Source organism: Mobula birostris, chromosome 3, assembly GCF_030028105.1.
Source record: "Mobula birostris isolate sMobBir1 chromosome 3, sMobBir1.hap1, whole genome shotgun sequence".
Classification (NCBI taxonomy): Eukaryota; Metazoa; Chordata; class Chondrichthyes; order Myliobatiformes; family Myliobatidae; genus Mobula; species Mobula birostris.
Window position 1 is genome coordinate 160,006,526 of NC_092372.1, and position 16,324 is coordinate 160,022,849.

Here is a 16,324-nt window from a genome sequence, read left to right on the forward strand (position 1 = left end):
TAGCATATAGAAACCTGTTGCAAATTACAAAAATGTTTTCAGCCACTAGCAGTGCCTTATGGATAATGTACTCCCTAAAATAGATGGGACATTTCTGTTTTGCCTAAGCCCCCAACTCCTGAACCATGTCTTCATTGACAGGCTTGTGACTGATACAAGAGATACATTGTGTAATTGAGTGGCAGGACTTGACAGAATGCCAAACTCCATGTTTGTTGCCTCTCTGCTATTGAATGAAGTTCCCTGTAGCTCAGAAATAATTTAACCCAAAAACTGGATTTAATTATTTTGGTTTACTAAAGGTTGTGCTAGTGCCTAGTCTGGTCGCCTTCAAGATTACTGCAAAACTGACTAAAAACATTTGTTTTACTTCCAGAAGCAAGAGCTAACATGCAATCTGTGCAATGCAGGAGGGGAACAGCACTCGGTGCAGCATAGCTGACAACACTTGGCTATTACAGCAATCAGAGAGGTATTGCCCCTTAAAGGCACACTCCCCAGTGGCAGCAAACAGAGCAATAGCCATTCTAAATCTCATGAAGAAGGCTTGGACATGAATGTAGGAGGAATGATTAATAGATTTGCAGATGACACAAAAAATTGTGGTGTTGTAGATAGCGAGGCAGATTGTCTTTGGCTACCGTATGAAGTTGAGCAGCTGGAAAGTTGGCCTGAGCAATGACAGATGGAATCTAATCCCAACAAGTGCAAAGTGATGTATTTTGGAAGTCAGAAAAGGGTATGACATAACAGTATATGGTACGCCACTAGGAACTGTTGATAAACAGGAAGAACTTGAGGTACATCCATAGATCCCTGAAATTGAAAAATTTGAAGTTTTTCTACCAGTTTGGAAAAATCCTCTTGGGTAAAGCAGAATATCTACTGAAAATTCAGAACAGTGGCACTCAGAATGCCTGGGAGAAGTGTGCACATTTTCTGTAAATAGTGGTGATGAAATCACTATTAAATAATTTAAATACGAGGAGTGATTGATAAGTTTGTGGCTTAAGGTAGAAGGAGTCAATTTGAGAAAACCTAGCACATTTATTTTTCAACATTGTCCCCTCCTATATTTACACTTTTAGTCCAGCGGTCGTGGAGCACATGGATCTTGGAGCTCCAGAAAGTGCCCACCACAGGGGTGATTGATAAGCTCGTGGCCTAGGGTAGAAGGAGATGAGTTATACGGCTCTCATTAGATGCGCATGCAGTTCAACTCTTTGAGTCATTACGCAGAAAGTTTGAAGTTAATAACTTATCTCCTTCTACCTTAGGCCACAAACTTATCAATCACCTCTCATATGCAGCATATCCGATTGGAAACACAAGACTGCAGGTGCTAGGATCTAGAGCAACAAAAATCTTCCGGATGAACTTAGTGGGTTGAGCAGCATCTATATGAAGAAAGGCATTATCAATGTTTCAGGTCAAAACTGTGCACCATTACTGACAATCTCTTTCCTCCCAGAGGTACTGCTTGACACACAGATCTGTTCCAGTAGATTGCTCATTGCTATAATATATCAAATCCTTGTTCCAAGTGGCTACTCTGAACATGTAGGTCATTGGCTTCCAATTTATCAAGTAGCATACGTCTAGGGAAAATCAGATGTGGGAGATCATTCGTCCAATTGTCAATGATCAGAGTTAATATTTTGGAATAATGATGCACAGTGCCTTACCCAACTGCCTATTCCCTGTTCAAATGATGCACATTTTAATTGTTTATTCACTGGTGCTTAATATATTGTTCCACTCGCACATGCTCACTCTTTCATTTGACTGCACTGTTGGACAAATAAAATGTTTCAATATTTGCATAATGCAGACAGCACAAACCAAATCAATTATGCGTTGTACTGTATTCTCTGTATCCCTGCTTGTTACTTCCCAATAATGACTTGCATAGCGTTTCAACACCAACTGTAATTTATAGTTATCCATCTTCATTTTCCAGACATAGAAGAATGCAAGTCCAAAGAGCAATGTTCTAATTGTTGCCAAACAATTATCAACCCTAATGCCTTTCCCACAGAATGGAGTCTACTGATAACGATTTATACAATAGCAATGACGGGAAAAATGCATTTCCTTTGCCGAGTAATGGTCAGAAACTCCCTATTCCACTGCTCCTGTTATGTCAATCTTGTTCAGATCTACGAGTAAATTAATCAAATCTTTCTGCATACAATACTTGCAGACAATACTGCAAAGACCAATGACCAAAAACTTGAGTTTCTGAAATGAAGTTCCAATTATTATAGAATAGACACCTGTTACGGATTATACTGGACAACAAAGAATTTCTTTCTTGAATATTTTTGGGTGTATCTTATAGATGTAAGGCTCAGGGCTATCGGCTCGTGTTTATCTAGGGGAAACCCTGTCCGCCTGCCAAACCCTATCTCACAGTTACGTAGTTGCTGTGTAATGCACCCTGGTACATACTCACACATCAAATATCAGACAGCACACAATGTACGAATTACAGATTACACTTTATAGATCTTACTGGAACTATGTAATTAATAGAGATACAAAATAAAAGGAAAGTAAAAGGCGCCAAACTTATCAGAGTTCAACTACTTTGTGCACAACCGTTGGAGCTCAACTAACAGAGTCTTCTTTTCATCACTCGATCTCCTCCGACCTCCTCGACCCGCCGCCTGGGACCAACCACGGTGGTCGACCACAGCGTGTCCAATACGTCCTTCCTCTTCGGTTCTCCTCATGAAAAGCCCACCAAACCACACTGTCCCCCAGCCATATGAGACAGAATATCACCCGGAAAAAGAATAACATGGGCATTCATTGGTTTGTTCTCTCTCTTATCAATAATATAACCTAAACAAGCAGAGAGAGAGAGAACTCCTTACATCGCAGTTATTATTACTGAAAAGCCATTTTAGACACCTCAGCAGCCAGTGTAACCAATACCCAGTTGCATAGATTTTGGGCTGCTTGTCATGAAAATTACCATGAGATTTCTCTATCATGCACCAAATTTTTGAAATCGCCTATATTTCTTATTGCAATTCATAAACATAATTCAAGTAAAAATTAAAATGTTGCCCACAATGTAAGCTGAAAAGTTTTCTATCTTGTCCAGGCATGCCTGATTAGGTAGGGCAGCTTGCTGCATGGTAGGCCAGGTTATTGAAAGGCTATAAAACCATCATTTTATGCTTTGTGCTTACATGTATATCGGTTTGCAATCACATTGATGAGTATGCTCTATGTGTATAACGTATTGCGTATACACATTCTAATAAAGTAATTGTATTTTCAGGAGTATTTGTGATAGCAAAACGTTTCGCCAATGTCGCAACCACCATGATACTTCCTGTTATATTTGTTGCGAATATACACTTAAGTCTCAAAGACAAAGCATGACTCCTCCTGTTAAGAAAGTATATGAGCTCTATTTTGGGTGTAAAACTGGAGATCAAGACAAAACCTGAGCTCCTCATATTTGTTGTGCAACTTGCGCTGTTGATCTTAGAGTTTGGCTCAGAGAAACTCAGAAGCTAATGCCATTTGCCGTCCTGATGATATGGTGGGAGCTGAAGGATCATGTGACAGACTGCTACTTCTGTCTGACCAGTGAGTCTGAATTTTCTGCTAAAAACAAGAAATCCATTGAATACCCCCTTCAGCCAGGAGACCTGTGCCACATGATGATAGTCTTCCAGTACTGAAGCCACCAAAGACATGGAGTTTAGAGGAGGCAGATGAAAATGCCATGATGCATGAGTTAGGACTGGAAAACCACACTGAAACTGATACAGATTTTGAACCCTTTATGTCAAGTGAGCCTCATCTGTTAACCCAATCTGATTAAATTACCTGGTCAGAGACTTGAGTTTGTCAATGGCAAAAGCAGAATTATTGGGTTCAAAACTGCAACAATGGAATCTGCTGTCCTTAGGCACAATCATTTCGGTAAAGGATTTTGATATTTGAGCCAGATGTTTCCCAGAATAACTGATGCCAAGATTAAAGAAGGCATTCTTGTTGGTCCACAAATCAAACAGGTCATCAATGAAAGGCAATTCGAAGAATTTCTAGTGGGACCAGAGAAAATCACATGGAAGGCGTTCAAGGATGTTGTTGAAAATTTTCTTGGCAACTACAGAGCACCAAAGCACATGCATCTGGTTGACAACATGCTACAGGTATACAAAAACATGAAGTGCAGCATGCCTCTATAGATTCATTTTCTGCATTCTCATTTAGACTTCTTCCCTGCAAATCTTGACACTGTCAGAGATGAACATGGTGAAAGGTTTTATCAGGACATTGGAGAAATGGCTTCAGGGCAATTGGAATCCATCGTTACTGGCTGGTTATTGTTGGACACTTAAGAGAGAAGACATAGACACTGAGTACAAATGAAAATCATCAAAATATTTTTAGTTTAGTTGAACTATTGCAAGGCATTAGAATCATTATGCAATTAAACACATTATAATCAATAAAAGTTAATTTCTTGTTTCTCCAAATTCCGACATGATACAAGTGGTCTGAGATTACATTTGTGTTCATCTTCAAATGGTCTATCATAACAAAAAAAATTCTCAACAAGCAATGTTTCTGAAAAAGATTGTTCTCCAGTGTTATTATTTGGAGGGTGAACAATTTTGGATAGCAGAATTATTGATTAGCTAAAATGAGAGCCTGTCTTCAGGAAATAAAACCTTTACACAATTTAAGTTCACAAGGCTAGTGAAACTAATCATGGGTGTGGGACATTCTGATTCTGTCATTAGTGCATTGTTAAAGGAATATCATAGAAACATAGAAACATAGAAAATAGGTGCAGGAGTAGGCCATTCGGCCCTTCGAGCCTGCACCGCCATTCATTATGGTCATGGCTGATCATCCAACTCAGAACCCCGCCCCAGCCTTCCCTCCATAACCCCTGACCCCCGTAGCCACAAGGGCCGTATCTAACTCCCTTTTAAATATAGCCAATGAACTGGACTCAACTGTTTCCTGTGGCAGAGAATTCCACAGATTCACCACTCTCTGTGTGAAGAAGTTCTTCCTAATCTCGGTCCTAAAAGGCTTCCCCTCTATCCTCAAACTGTGGCCCCTTGTTCTGGACTTCCCCAACATCGGGAATAATCTTCCTGCATCTAGCCAGTCCAATCCCTTTAGGATTTTATACGTTTCAATCAGATCCCCCCTCAATCTTCTAAATTCCAACGAGTACAAGCCCAGTTCATCCAGTCTTTCTTCATATGAAAGTCCTGCCATCTCAGGAATCAATCTGGTGAACCTTCTTTGTACTCCCTCTATGGCAAGGATGTCTTTCCTCAGATTAGGGGACCAAAACTGCACACAATACTCCAGGTGTGGTCTCACCAAGGCCTTGTACAACTGCAGTAGTACCTCCCTGCTCCTGTACTCGAATCCTCTCGCTATAAACGCCAGCATACCATTCGCCTTTTTCACCGCCTGCTATACCTGCATGCCCACTTTCAATGACTGGTGTATAATGACACCCAGGTCTCGTTGCACCTCCCCTTTTCCTAATCGGCCACCATTCAGATTAATCTGTTTTCCTATTTTTGCCACCGAAGTGGATAACTTCACATTTATCCACATTAAATTGCATCTGCCATGAATTTGCCCACTCACCCAACCTATCCAAGTCACCCTGCATCCTCTTAGCATCCTCCTCACAGCTAACACTGCCACCCAGCTTCGTGTCATCCGCAAACTTGGAGATGCTGCATTTAATTCCCTCATCCAAGTCATTAATATATATTGTAAACAACTGGGGTCCCAGCACTGAGCCTTGCGGTACCCCACTAGTCACCGCCTGCCATTCTGAAAAGGTCCCGTTTATTCCCACTCTTTGCTTCCTGTCTGCTAACCAATTCTCCATCCACACCAATACCTTACCCCCAATACCGTGTGCTTTAAGTTTGCACACTAATCTCCTGTGTGGGACCTTGTCAAAAGCCTTCTGAAAATCCAAATATACCACATCCACTGGTTCTCCCCTATCCACTCTACTAGTTACATCCTCAAAAAATTCTATGAGATTCGTCAGACATGATTTTCCTTTCACAAATCCATGCTGACTTTGTCCGATCATTTCACCGCTTTCCAAATGTGCTGTTATCACATCCTTGATAACTGACTCCAGCAGTTTCCCCACCACCGACGTTAGGCTAACCGGTCTATAATTCCCCGGTTTCTCTCTCCCTCCTTTTTTAAAAAGTGGAGTTACATTAGCCACCCTCCAATCCTCAGGAACTAGTCCAGAATCTAACGAGTTTTGAAAAATTATCACTAATGCATCCACTATTTCTTGGGCTACTTCCTTAAGCACTCTAGGATGCAGACCATCTGGCCCTGGGGATTTATCTGCCTTCAATCCCTTCAATTTACCTAACACCACTTCCCCACTAACATGTATTTCACTCTGTTCCTCCATCTCACTGGACCCTCTATCCCCTACTATTTCTGGAAGATTATTTATGTCCTCCTTAGTGAAGACAGAACCAAAGTAATTATTCAATTGGTCTGCCATGTCCTTGCTCCCCATAATCAATTCACCCATTTCTGTCTGCAGGGGACCTACATTTGTCTTTACCAGTCTTTTCCTTTTTACATATCTATAAAAGCATTTACAGTCCGTTTTTATGTTCCCTGCCAGTTTTCTCTCATAATCTTTTTTCCCCTTCCTAATTAAGCCCTTTGTCCTCCTCTGCTGAACTCTGAATTTCTCCCAGTCCTCAGGTGAGCCACTTTCTCTGGCTAATTTGTATGGTTCTTCCTTGGAATTGATACTATCCCTAATTTCTCTTGTCAGCCACGGGTGCACTACCTTTCTTGATTTATTCTTTTGCCACTTATCCTTGGCACTTAATGCACAGTTCAGGGCAGGTTTGTTTTGTTACTCAACCTTCTGGTAGATGGAGCCATCCTTTAACACTGTAACAAAAGGGACATATTTTGGGTGTCTGCAAAAGGAAGTACTTGTTTTAGAATAAGAATTGCATAAAACTTACAACATAAACTTATCTGAAAAATTAATTTATTCAGCTCTCTAAAATTATTAATGTGAATAACAGGTGAAACAAAGGGTAAACTATTCTAATATTGGAAGATATGCATTATTCCAAGAAAAGCAAATGAAATAGAAAATTAATATTGAATAAAAGTAACATTTTTGTATAAGGAAATATCTATTTAAACTGAGCTATCAGAAGTATGTTATTGTGATGAACAATCAGTGTAAACTGCACCACCATTTTTGGCTCATTGTACTTTAAGTATCAGCAAGGGCATTTAAAATTAAGCAAGGCACAGTGTGAATGGTGCATTTAAAAACACTATCACAATTATTATATTTCTGTAATTTTTTTATTTGCAATTGTAAAAATGTACAGACAGTTTTCTTTGACTCTGTTCACACTATGCAGAGTGATGACCTAAGATAACGACATTGAGTGCCAGATAAATGAGTTACAATGAAAGCCTGGAGGAACATTATGCTGTTAGTCTTTGAAGAGGTGCTGACATGATCAGCTCTTTAAAATATTATAGTGCTGTTTTTTTTGAGTTTCCATGTCGTTTTAGTGCAGTGGGTGGTTGCATATAACTCTTCCCAATATTGGGAGGGAAGATCATTTAAGTAATTTTCTAGCAATTCCAGTGCTGATAATACAAGTTCCAGCTGTTGGTCTAAGTTCCAAAGGAAAAAAAATGATTTTATTTTTAAGAACAATGAGTGAGGAAAGAAGGAAAAAAAAAAGTGAATGATTGCATTAAAATACCAGCTCAGAACCAGGCCATTCAGTCAACTCTTACTTATTGGCTTATTTCCAACATGAACCCCCTATCATATTTCATTCTATACTAATAGAATATCCTTCCTCCTTACCTGGCCTCTCCTTAAAGGCATCAAGGGAAGGAAAAAGACCATCAAACCAAGTATTAAAATGCCTGAAGTAACTGGGAAATGTCAAATGTTCTGCATCAAGCTGGCAGCATTAATTCTCCATTAGCGTCAGTGAGTTCAGGAAGTCCTAATTTTGCTGGCCATGGTCTGCATGGAGTTCAGCTGCAGAGAATAAATGTTAAATTCTTCAATAATCACACTTTCACTAGGGAATCTGTTCACTGAAACAATGCCAATTTAGACTTGGTGCAGTAAGAGTGCACAGTTCATTCATTTGAATGGAGAGAAATGGCTGCAAGGAAGAAGGGTAAATATTAATTAAATTTCTTTTTTCTGAATTACTGTTTTTTTATTTGAATTAACAAGTTGTGTTAGTTTAAATGATTTATTTTAAATATTCATATTTTAGATGACTTTAATTGCTTTTGAATATTTAATTATGTTAAAAATATTCAACACATTCAAAGCACTTGATAAGTTGACAGCTGGCAAAGCTAGAAGCCTGATTTTCCAGCTGGAATATTTTGGGCCATCTCATGAGCTCGACGTGTTCTGGACAGCCATGTGATGGCACTGTATAAGGCCCTGCCACTACGCAGGTCTTGTCATTTTAGATCCACACAAGCATTCAACAGTGGGAGATCGATAAAAAAGTAGGTCAAACTTCTTTTAAACCTATGGCAGCAGTGGAAATGGGCAAATTCACTTCCTTTTTAACATCAGCTCCAAATAATTGCTGAACAAATGAAAATTTAGGTACTATGATTAAATTACAAAATTCAAACGTTATTCATGACTCTAAGGAATCTCGAATATAATCCATGCAACCAGTGCCCTTTTTGTTGGCCTACTCTTTGAATTTCAGAAAAATGTCTGCTTGGTGAGGATTTATCAGTCTGTCGTTGTCACAATCTTCCCTCATTCAACAACTAAGAGACAAACCTAATGTGCATTGAACTCGCACTAGAATGATTTTTTCCAGTACTTTAATCCATAATGAATCCAACTGGATCTCTAATTTCTTGGCCGCTTTGCAGTAAATTTGGAGTTGTGAAGCATACTTCTTTGTTATACCTGCCACTTTTGATTAAAATTAATGCTTCTATATCTAATACTACTTAGAAATTACGATTCTCGAACATGCTTTAAAGCTATAAACCACCTACAAAGCACTAGATCTTTTTTTTCACAAACTAGCTCATCAGAAAGTTAAAATATTTCAATCACACCCTGGCTCAAATATTTATCAAATTCTCCTTGAGATATTTTTACATTCAGGACAGTCTAATAGCTGCATCAGCAGAATCCATATAAACAAATAATCTTAGGCAACTAAAGGACAATACTTAGGCTTAACTTGCTTCATGTTATTTTAACTGACTGTCTGAGTAAAAGCTCAAAATATAAATTGCATATAAATTGGATTAAAGATTCATTGAATGGGTTGGAAACAGAATGTTTTACTTTCAGACAATCCCTTATGCGACTTGCTTCTCTGCAGTTTTGTAGATTTAACTGACAGTACAATGCAGAATTCATAAGTTGTTCTTCTCCCATACAAGCTTGGCCTCCATTTGTTCCAGTAAGAGAGGCTTTTCCCAAACGTTTCTCCCTACATTGAGTGGTCTTCAGCAAGAAGTTTGTATAAGAGTGTAAGGATGTCACAATTTTGCAGAAGGGTTTGAGGATGGTCTTCAAACATTTTCTATATCTGCCTGAAAGTGGTTTGCTGTGACAGAGATCAGAAGAACACATTCATTAGGAGTTTGGTACCAATTATACAGACTTCGTATTTCTCCCATTAAAGGTGATTGAGCATAACCAAAATCTCAATGCTGCAAAAGCTAACTCAAGACAGGACTCTGGCAGAATGTTGAATATCCATAATTAACATATTGTACAATGAAACTATAATCACTGTTACAATAAATTAGATCAGGAAGTTCAGTACCTGACAGTTATTGAGTATTCCTTTATCAGGTGGTCCCATAAACCAAAAACTAAAAAGTTATTCTGTGGCACACAACGTAATGGAACTTTTGTGGGTAGAACCCGCATATTGAGATTTCTCCATGGGAAGATGGTGTCGAAGAAGCTTATGAGAGGAAAAAGACCAAGTACTCTGAACTGGCAACTGAAGCTGCCCAGAGTGGCTGGAAGACCAAGATTTTCCCTGTAGAAGTGGGATGCAGGGGATTCGTTGCTACATCTATGACCAGTCTATTGAAGAAGATGGGGGTGAGGGGTCACTCCCTCCAACAAGCAATCAAGTCCTTGTCAAATGCAGCAGAAGAAAGCAGCAATTGGATTTGAATTAAAAGGAAAGACAACAACTGGGCTGCAAGATGAAGACAGGAGGGTATGGAACTGAGGGGGGCGTATCTGGGACACCAGGTAGCACCGTTGAGCCCTCTGGAGACGTCGTGGGCTTATCAACGAAACGTCAAAGAAGGAGGGTGCCCACCTGATGACCCCGATGACATATCTACCCTCCCTCCGTGTCACCACTCCAAACCCACTGCCAACATCGAGAGTGCAAACTTACCATAGGGATTGAAACATCAAGTCCTAGTAGCTCTACTCTGCTGCTATTGCCTGGATGAAACATTACTATGCAGAGAGGATCAATCTCAGGGATATAATCTAATCTTAATCATTAAGTAATTTGCTTTTTCTACAATACTTGTAAAACCAAAAATTGAGAGAACTAATGAAATATACTTAATATGGAATTACCAGAAGAAAACTTTTTGTAAGTTTCATACTTAGCAGTTTTTTCCTCTAGTTTCAGTGTGCATGTATGACATTAATTTCACTGAATAAATAATCAAGTAGAGGGGAATTTATGAAATGAGCTTACCAAATAGTGACGAATTTTACCCAGAAAGATGATTCACAATTTCGACTGGACCATAATGAAGACACATTAACTTTGCTTAGCTAGCGTTATTCTTACATTTGAATCTGAAAATTCAATAATCCAGCTTTCAGTGAAAAAACATATAAACTTAGTTGCTACTCCAATGTACTGTTGAAAGCATCATGAATCAACCCAACGTGTATAGGATGATAAATATTTAGTTTGGGAGCAGTATTCAGAAAAGCACAGGGAATTCTCATTATGCTTTCTCACACTAATGATAGCACAGAGAGACATGAACAGGTAAGATTTAAGGGAATATGAGTCAAACTAGCTTAGATGGCCGTCTTGGTTGCATGGATGAGCTGGGCTGGAAGCCCAGTTTCCAAAGTTGAACTACTCTATGACTCTGTGGCGAAGAATGGCATAATCCTTCATTCATCTCATTGCTAAGAAAAAGAATTTTCTGAATGTGCTTACATACCTACCAACATTCATTGGACCTCAAAAGTAATATTACACATAAGTTGTGCTTGGTTGCAAAGTAAAACCCCAATGAATGCAGTATTTTTATATGGAGATTAGCCAACTCCAATTCCACCCAATGATTTCTTCCAGATACCTTCAAAGCTGAGGTGGAAATTAGATATTTTGCAAGAATTGTGATACCCAAATGCAATGGTTCAATCATTTTGAGCCTTCGGTGATCTGTGTACATAGCAGAGCTCTCTCTACAGGCAGAAGGATTATATTGCAATACTCTAATTTATCTGACAGGTCCCAATGTTAAGGACTTGAATTTTTCAGTTTTTATTTCTGGTTCAGTTCAGGTACTTTTTTTTTCATTCATTATTTGGTGCTTGGAAAACGATATTTCTTCATTTATCTAAGGCCTGATCAATGATGCAACAATGTTGGCCTCTGTAAATTGTAACTGAACTCTTGAACATACAAAGTCCTGTTACCTAATAAACATTTACCAGCTTTTACCAACTCATCACTGTCATGCCACTAACCAGTTCATCCCAAAAGTAGGCTAGCTCAGAGATCTATAGCGACTTGCTCAGTCTTAAAACAAAATGAATGAAAGATTAAATTCTATGTTGTTGACATTTCTTGCCAGCATGGAGTTTAATCAAGTGAAAATGTTATTTTTATCCAATTAGGTTTATAAGTAGCATTTATAGATGTTACTTTTTTTGTATTTTATGTTAAAACTGAAAAGAAAAATCAGGCCCCCACAAGTTATTCAGAACAGAGCACAGTTGCCACTTCTCAGAGCAAAAATAAATGCAGGACCTCATTTACTGTGTACGTTTTAACACCAGCTGAAATACATGAATGGAAGGGATTGCCACAGATTCAGGAGATACAGATTTACTATTAATCCTTTGCTTTGTTATGCATTTTAATATATATTTGTCATTTTTTACAGGTGACCCTTCCGTTAAGCCATACAGATTACACAAATTCACCCTCTTGGAAATCACAAATCACAACCCAAAATTCTGAGATACGGAAAAGAAGTTGTACCTAAGGAGCTTACAGAGAGAAAAAAAATTCTATTGCAAAAACCAACAAAAAAAAACACCATCATTCTCTGCAACTTCCACCATCTCCAAAGAGATCCTGCTACCAAACTCACCTTTACCTCCCCCACTTTCTGCTTCCTCCATTATTCTCTTGTCCATTCATCCCTCTGAGCACTTCTCCCTGCAAGCAGCCTAAGTGCTACACCTGCCACTTCACCACCTCCCTCACCTCCATTCAGAGCCTTCCAGGTGAGACAACACTTCACCTGCGAATCTGCTGGGTTCGTCTTTTGTATTTGGTGCTTCCGATGCGGACTCTTCTACATTGGTGAGACCCGTCTTTAATTGGGGCACCACTTCATTGAGCACGTCCACTCTATCTGCCAAATGTTAAATGTCCCAGTGGCCCAATTTTTTCATTCTTATTCCCATTCCTGTTCCGAGATGTCTCTTTTCTCTTACCTCTTCTCACCTACCTATCGCCTCCCTCAGTGCTCCTCCTTCTTCCTCTTCTCCTATGGCCCATTCTTCTCTCCAATAAGATTCTTTCATCTCCAGCCCTTTACCTTTCTCACCCACCAGGCTTCACCTATCACCTTCTTGCTATTCTTCTTCCCCTCCCTCCACCTTTTTATTCTGCCATATTCCCCTTTCCTTTCCAGTCCTGAAGAAGGGTCTCTGCCCAAATTGTTGACTGTTAGTTTATTTGCATAGATGCTGCCTGTCCTGCTGAGTTCCTCCAGATTTTGCATATGTGGCTTTAGATTTCCAGCATCACAGAAATTCTTGTGATTTAAAATGTGTCTATTCTTTCAGCTTGCATTGCATGTATATATAATGTATTAATTATTTATTGCCATAGTTATACTTTGCTATCTAGGAGGTTTCCTTTGCAAGTACTATCCATATTATTGATCCTCAAGATAGCCGAAACAGTGCTAGCAAATTTGAGTGCAAATTGCAAAGCTAAATGGCCATGAGAGGGTATTTCACTGGATGTAAAGCTCGATATTTTAAAAAGTTTCCATCCTGGAGAAAAACCTTTTACAATGTAGGGCTTACTGCCAGATATCTTCTTGGAGGATTGTCACCTTGTTGTGGTGGAGAGTCTAGTGAGCTCCTGAGGTGCTGAGAGTGATGCTGTCTGGAGCTTAGCTCCTGGTATGGTTACCCGTGGTGGAGGATCCAACCAAAGAGTGACCCAACCAAGACCTCAGGGATGGATCGGGCAGAAGATAATGACACATCACAATGGCAGTGAAGGCAGAGGAAGGACACAGCAGTGAAGTGCCCCCAGTCAGACTGCACTGCATTTCACTAGACCCTAACCCAATCTGCCAAGGACCGTGTGGTGACTGCCCGAGCATCAGCCTTCCCATGTAAGCAAAGTCACGCACAGGCCTTCTCCATTAAGGGAATAACAAGAGGGCATCATACTCATTTTGAAGTGATTCTTCCACTGCTACTACAGCATTTGCAACTGCTTGGGTCTCCAAAGATAGCTGCTGGCCACTTAGGAGATTTGCTTTGGAAATTGACAAGACATATATTACATAATTTCTAAACATGCAGTATGAGATATTGTAAAGCACTTTACATTTTCACATATCCATATTAATTGTTGATATCACATTTTGTTACAAATAGTTTATATCTCACTTAATGTCACTCCCCCTAATAGTCTGAAATAAATGTGAATTATATACCTTCATCCAATATTCCATTTCAAGAGTGGGGGTCATGTCATTTCTAGGTTCAAGAATATCAACAAGGTTGGTTTATCTTAGGTCTGAGCTGCAAGAGTCATGTCAAACTAAGTTGGGTCAAGGCTGCAACTGGGAATTAGGTCTAGACAAAGAAATATTTTAGTTAAGCCACCTTGTATAATCTCTATATCCCCATAAGTAAAACTGGCTTCACAAAGTCTTTCTTGGGCCATTTTAACTTAGAATTGTGTAATCACAGCTGGATAAACACAACATTCATCATTAACGTCAATTATCTGCTTGAGAATGCAAAACAGTGTTGTTCTGAGTGCTTTATGATAGGCCAAGGTTTTTTTTGCATTTCCTGATTTAAATTTGTTTTGGAAAATAGACAAGGCATAATTTTGAGTATTTTGAATGATAGGTTTTAAATTTGACCAGAAAATTCTTATAGTTAACACAAGAAAAATTTGTGCATGATACAAATGGATGTAGATTGCTGATATGCTGAATGATGAATATTAGATTAGATTAGATTAGATTCAACTTTATTGTCATTGTGCTGAGTACAGATACAAAGCCAATGAAATGCATTTAGTTTCTGACCAGAAATGCAAAGAATAGTGTTATTTACAAAATAACTGCAAATAAAAAAGTGCTACAGCACACTAATGTAGAAGTACTGAGACAGTACAATAGGGATGCAATACTACTTAGCGCTGTGATGAGAGGTTCAGCAGTGTCACAGCCTCAGGCAAGAAGCTCTTCCTGTGCCTGCTGGTGCTGGAGCAGAGGCTCCTAATGTAGCGCCTACTGGATGGAAGGAGAGTAAAAAGTCCATGGTTAGGGTGAGATGCATCCCTGCTAATGCTTTTCGCCCTACCCAGGCAGCGTTTATGGTAGATGTTCTCAATAGTGGGCAATTGGGTTCTGATAATCCGCTGGGCAGTTTTCACCACACGCTGGAGTGCTTTGCGGTCCGATATGGGACAATTGCCATACCATACTGAGATGCAGTTGGTGAGTATGCTCGCAGTGATACAGCAGTAAAAGTCCATCAGTATCCTGGGACAGAGGTGAGCTTTCTTCATGCTCCGCAGGGAAGAACTTATAATATACTTTCAGTCTTCACTATTAAAAACTCGTATAATGGACTTTGCCTTAACCAAATTGACTCATGACTTTCCTGCACTGCTGTCATAACTACATTTATTTATTTGAATATAAAGCACTTTGAGAGCTTCAAAGTTTGTGAGTGAAGCAATAAAAATATAAGTTTTATTTTTGTTTTCAAAACTCCATACAATACTGAATAGCTCTTTTCCATAATTGTCAGTTGAGCTATCTGCATCATTTTAATATATCTTTTTTGTGGTTCACATTGAAGATGAAATAGTTGAATTATTGGGATTAAATTCCTTCCAGTGTGTTCAATGGAAATTATTGCTCTGCATAATTTCAGAACACAGTCATTGCACAACATAATGTTAGTCATCCTATTTTGTCTGAAGCTATGCTAGGAGAAATGTAAGGCTCGGTGGTAAATTATAAAGCATTTGAGATGCAGTTGCTGAACTAGCAGACTAAACACTCACAGAATATATCATGAATAGCCTACAGTGAGTTGGCAGCAATATGCATTATTTTTGCAAAAAAATGACATGACAGGAAAAAAAGTGCAAATAAAGCTTTATGAAAGCAGGAATCTGCAGCTAATAGCAAAGGGTGAGTGGAAAGTTGAGATGTTTTCTTCTCTAGAGAGATAACCAAACATTGTGCAAAGAATATAGCAGTAAAGAGATCTCCCAGAATATGATAATGACACTGTATCCCAAAACAGAGCTGGGAGTATCTATGAACGATTGTCTGATTTAACTAATGTTCAAATCCAGACAGTGAAGCTCGCAATCAAAGATATATATGAAACTCATCCAAAGATATCTATAGGAAATTGTGTCAATATCCAAAGTGTTATACCCAAGCTAAATTAATGCTGTAAATGGAGAGGAACTGCAAAATGATTAAAAAAAAAACAATGACTTTGTTGAAAACTACTTTTGGCCAGAATTGAAAAGCAGTGAAACATATGAATGAGAAATATTAAAGTCACACTGTTATTTACAAACAAATAGATATTCTAATGCATTTTAAAACTTCGCAAAAATTCGGTAAAACATTTGCAAGATCTTTGCTGTGGTGTGAAATAGGACAAAATATAGATTTATTTCATGCAATCTTTTTAAATTCTCTTTTTTCATCTTCTGTTGAAAAATGCTGTGTTGAATGAACATAATTAATTACATAA

The 16,324-nt window shown here is 38.8% G+C and overlaps 1 long non-coding RNA gene across 1 annotated transcript in view; it reads left to right on the forward strand.

Moving 5' to 3' along the window:
- LOC140194747 (uncharacterized) overlaps positions 1 to 16,324 on the forward strand; it is a 104,219-nt gene that overhangs the window by 60,277 nt on the left and 27,618 nt on the right. The window lies entirely within an intron of this gene.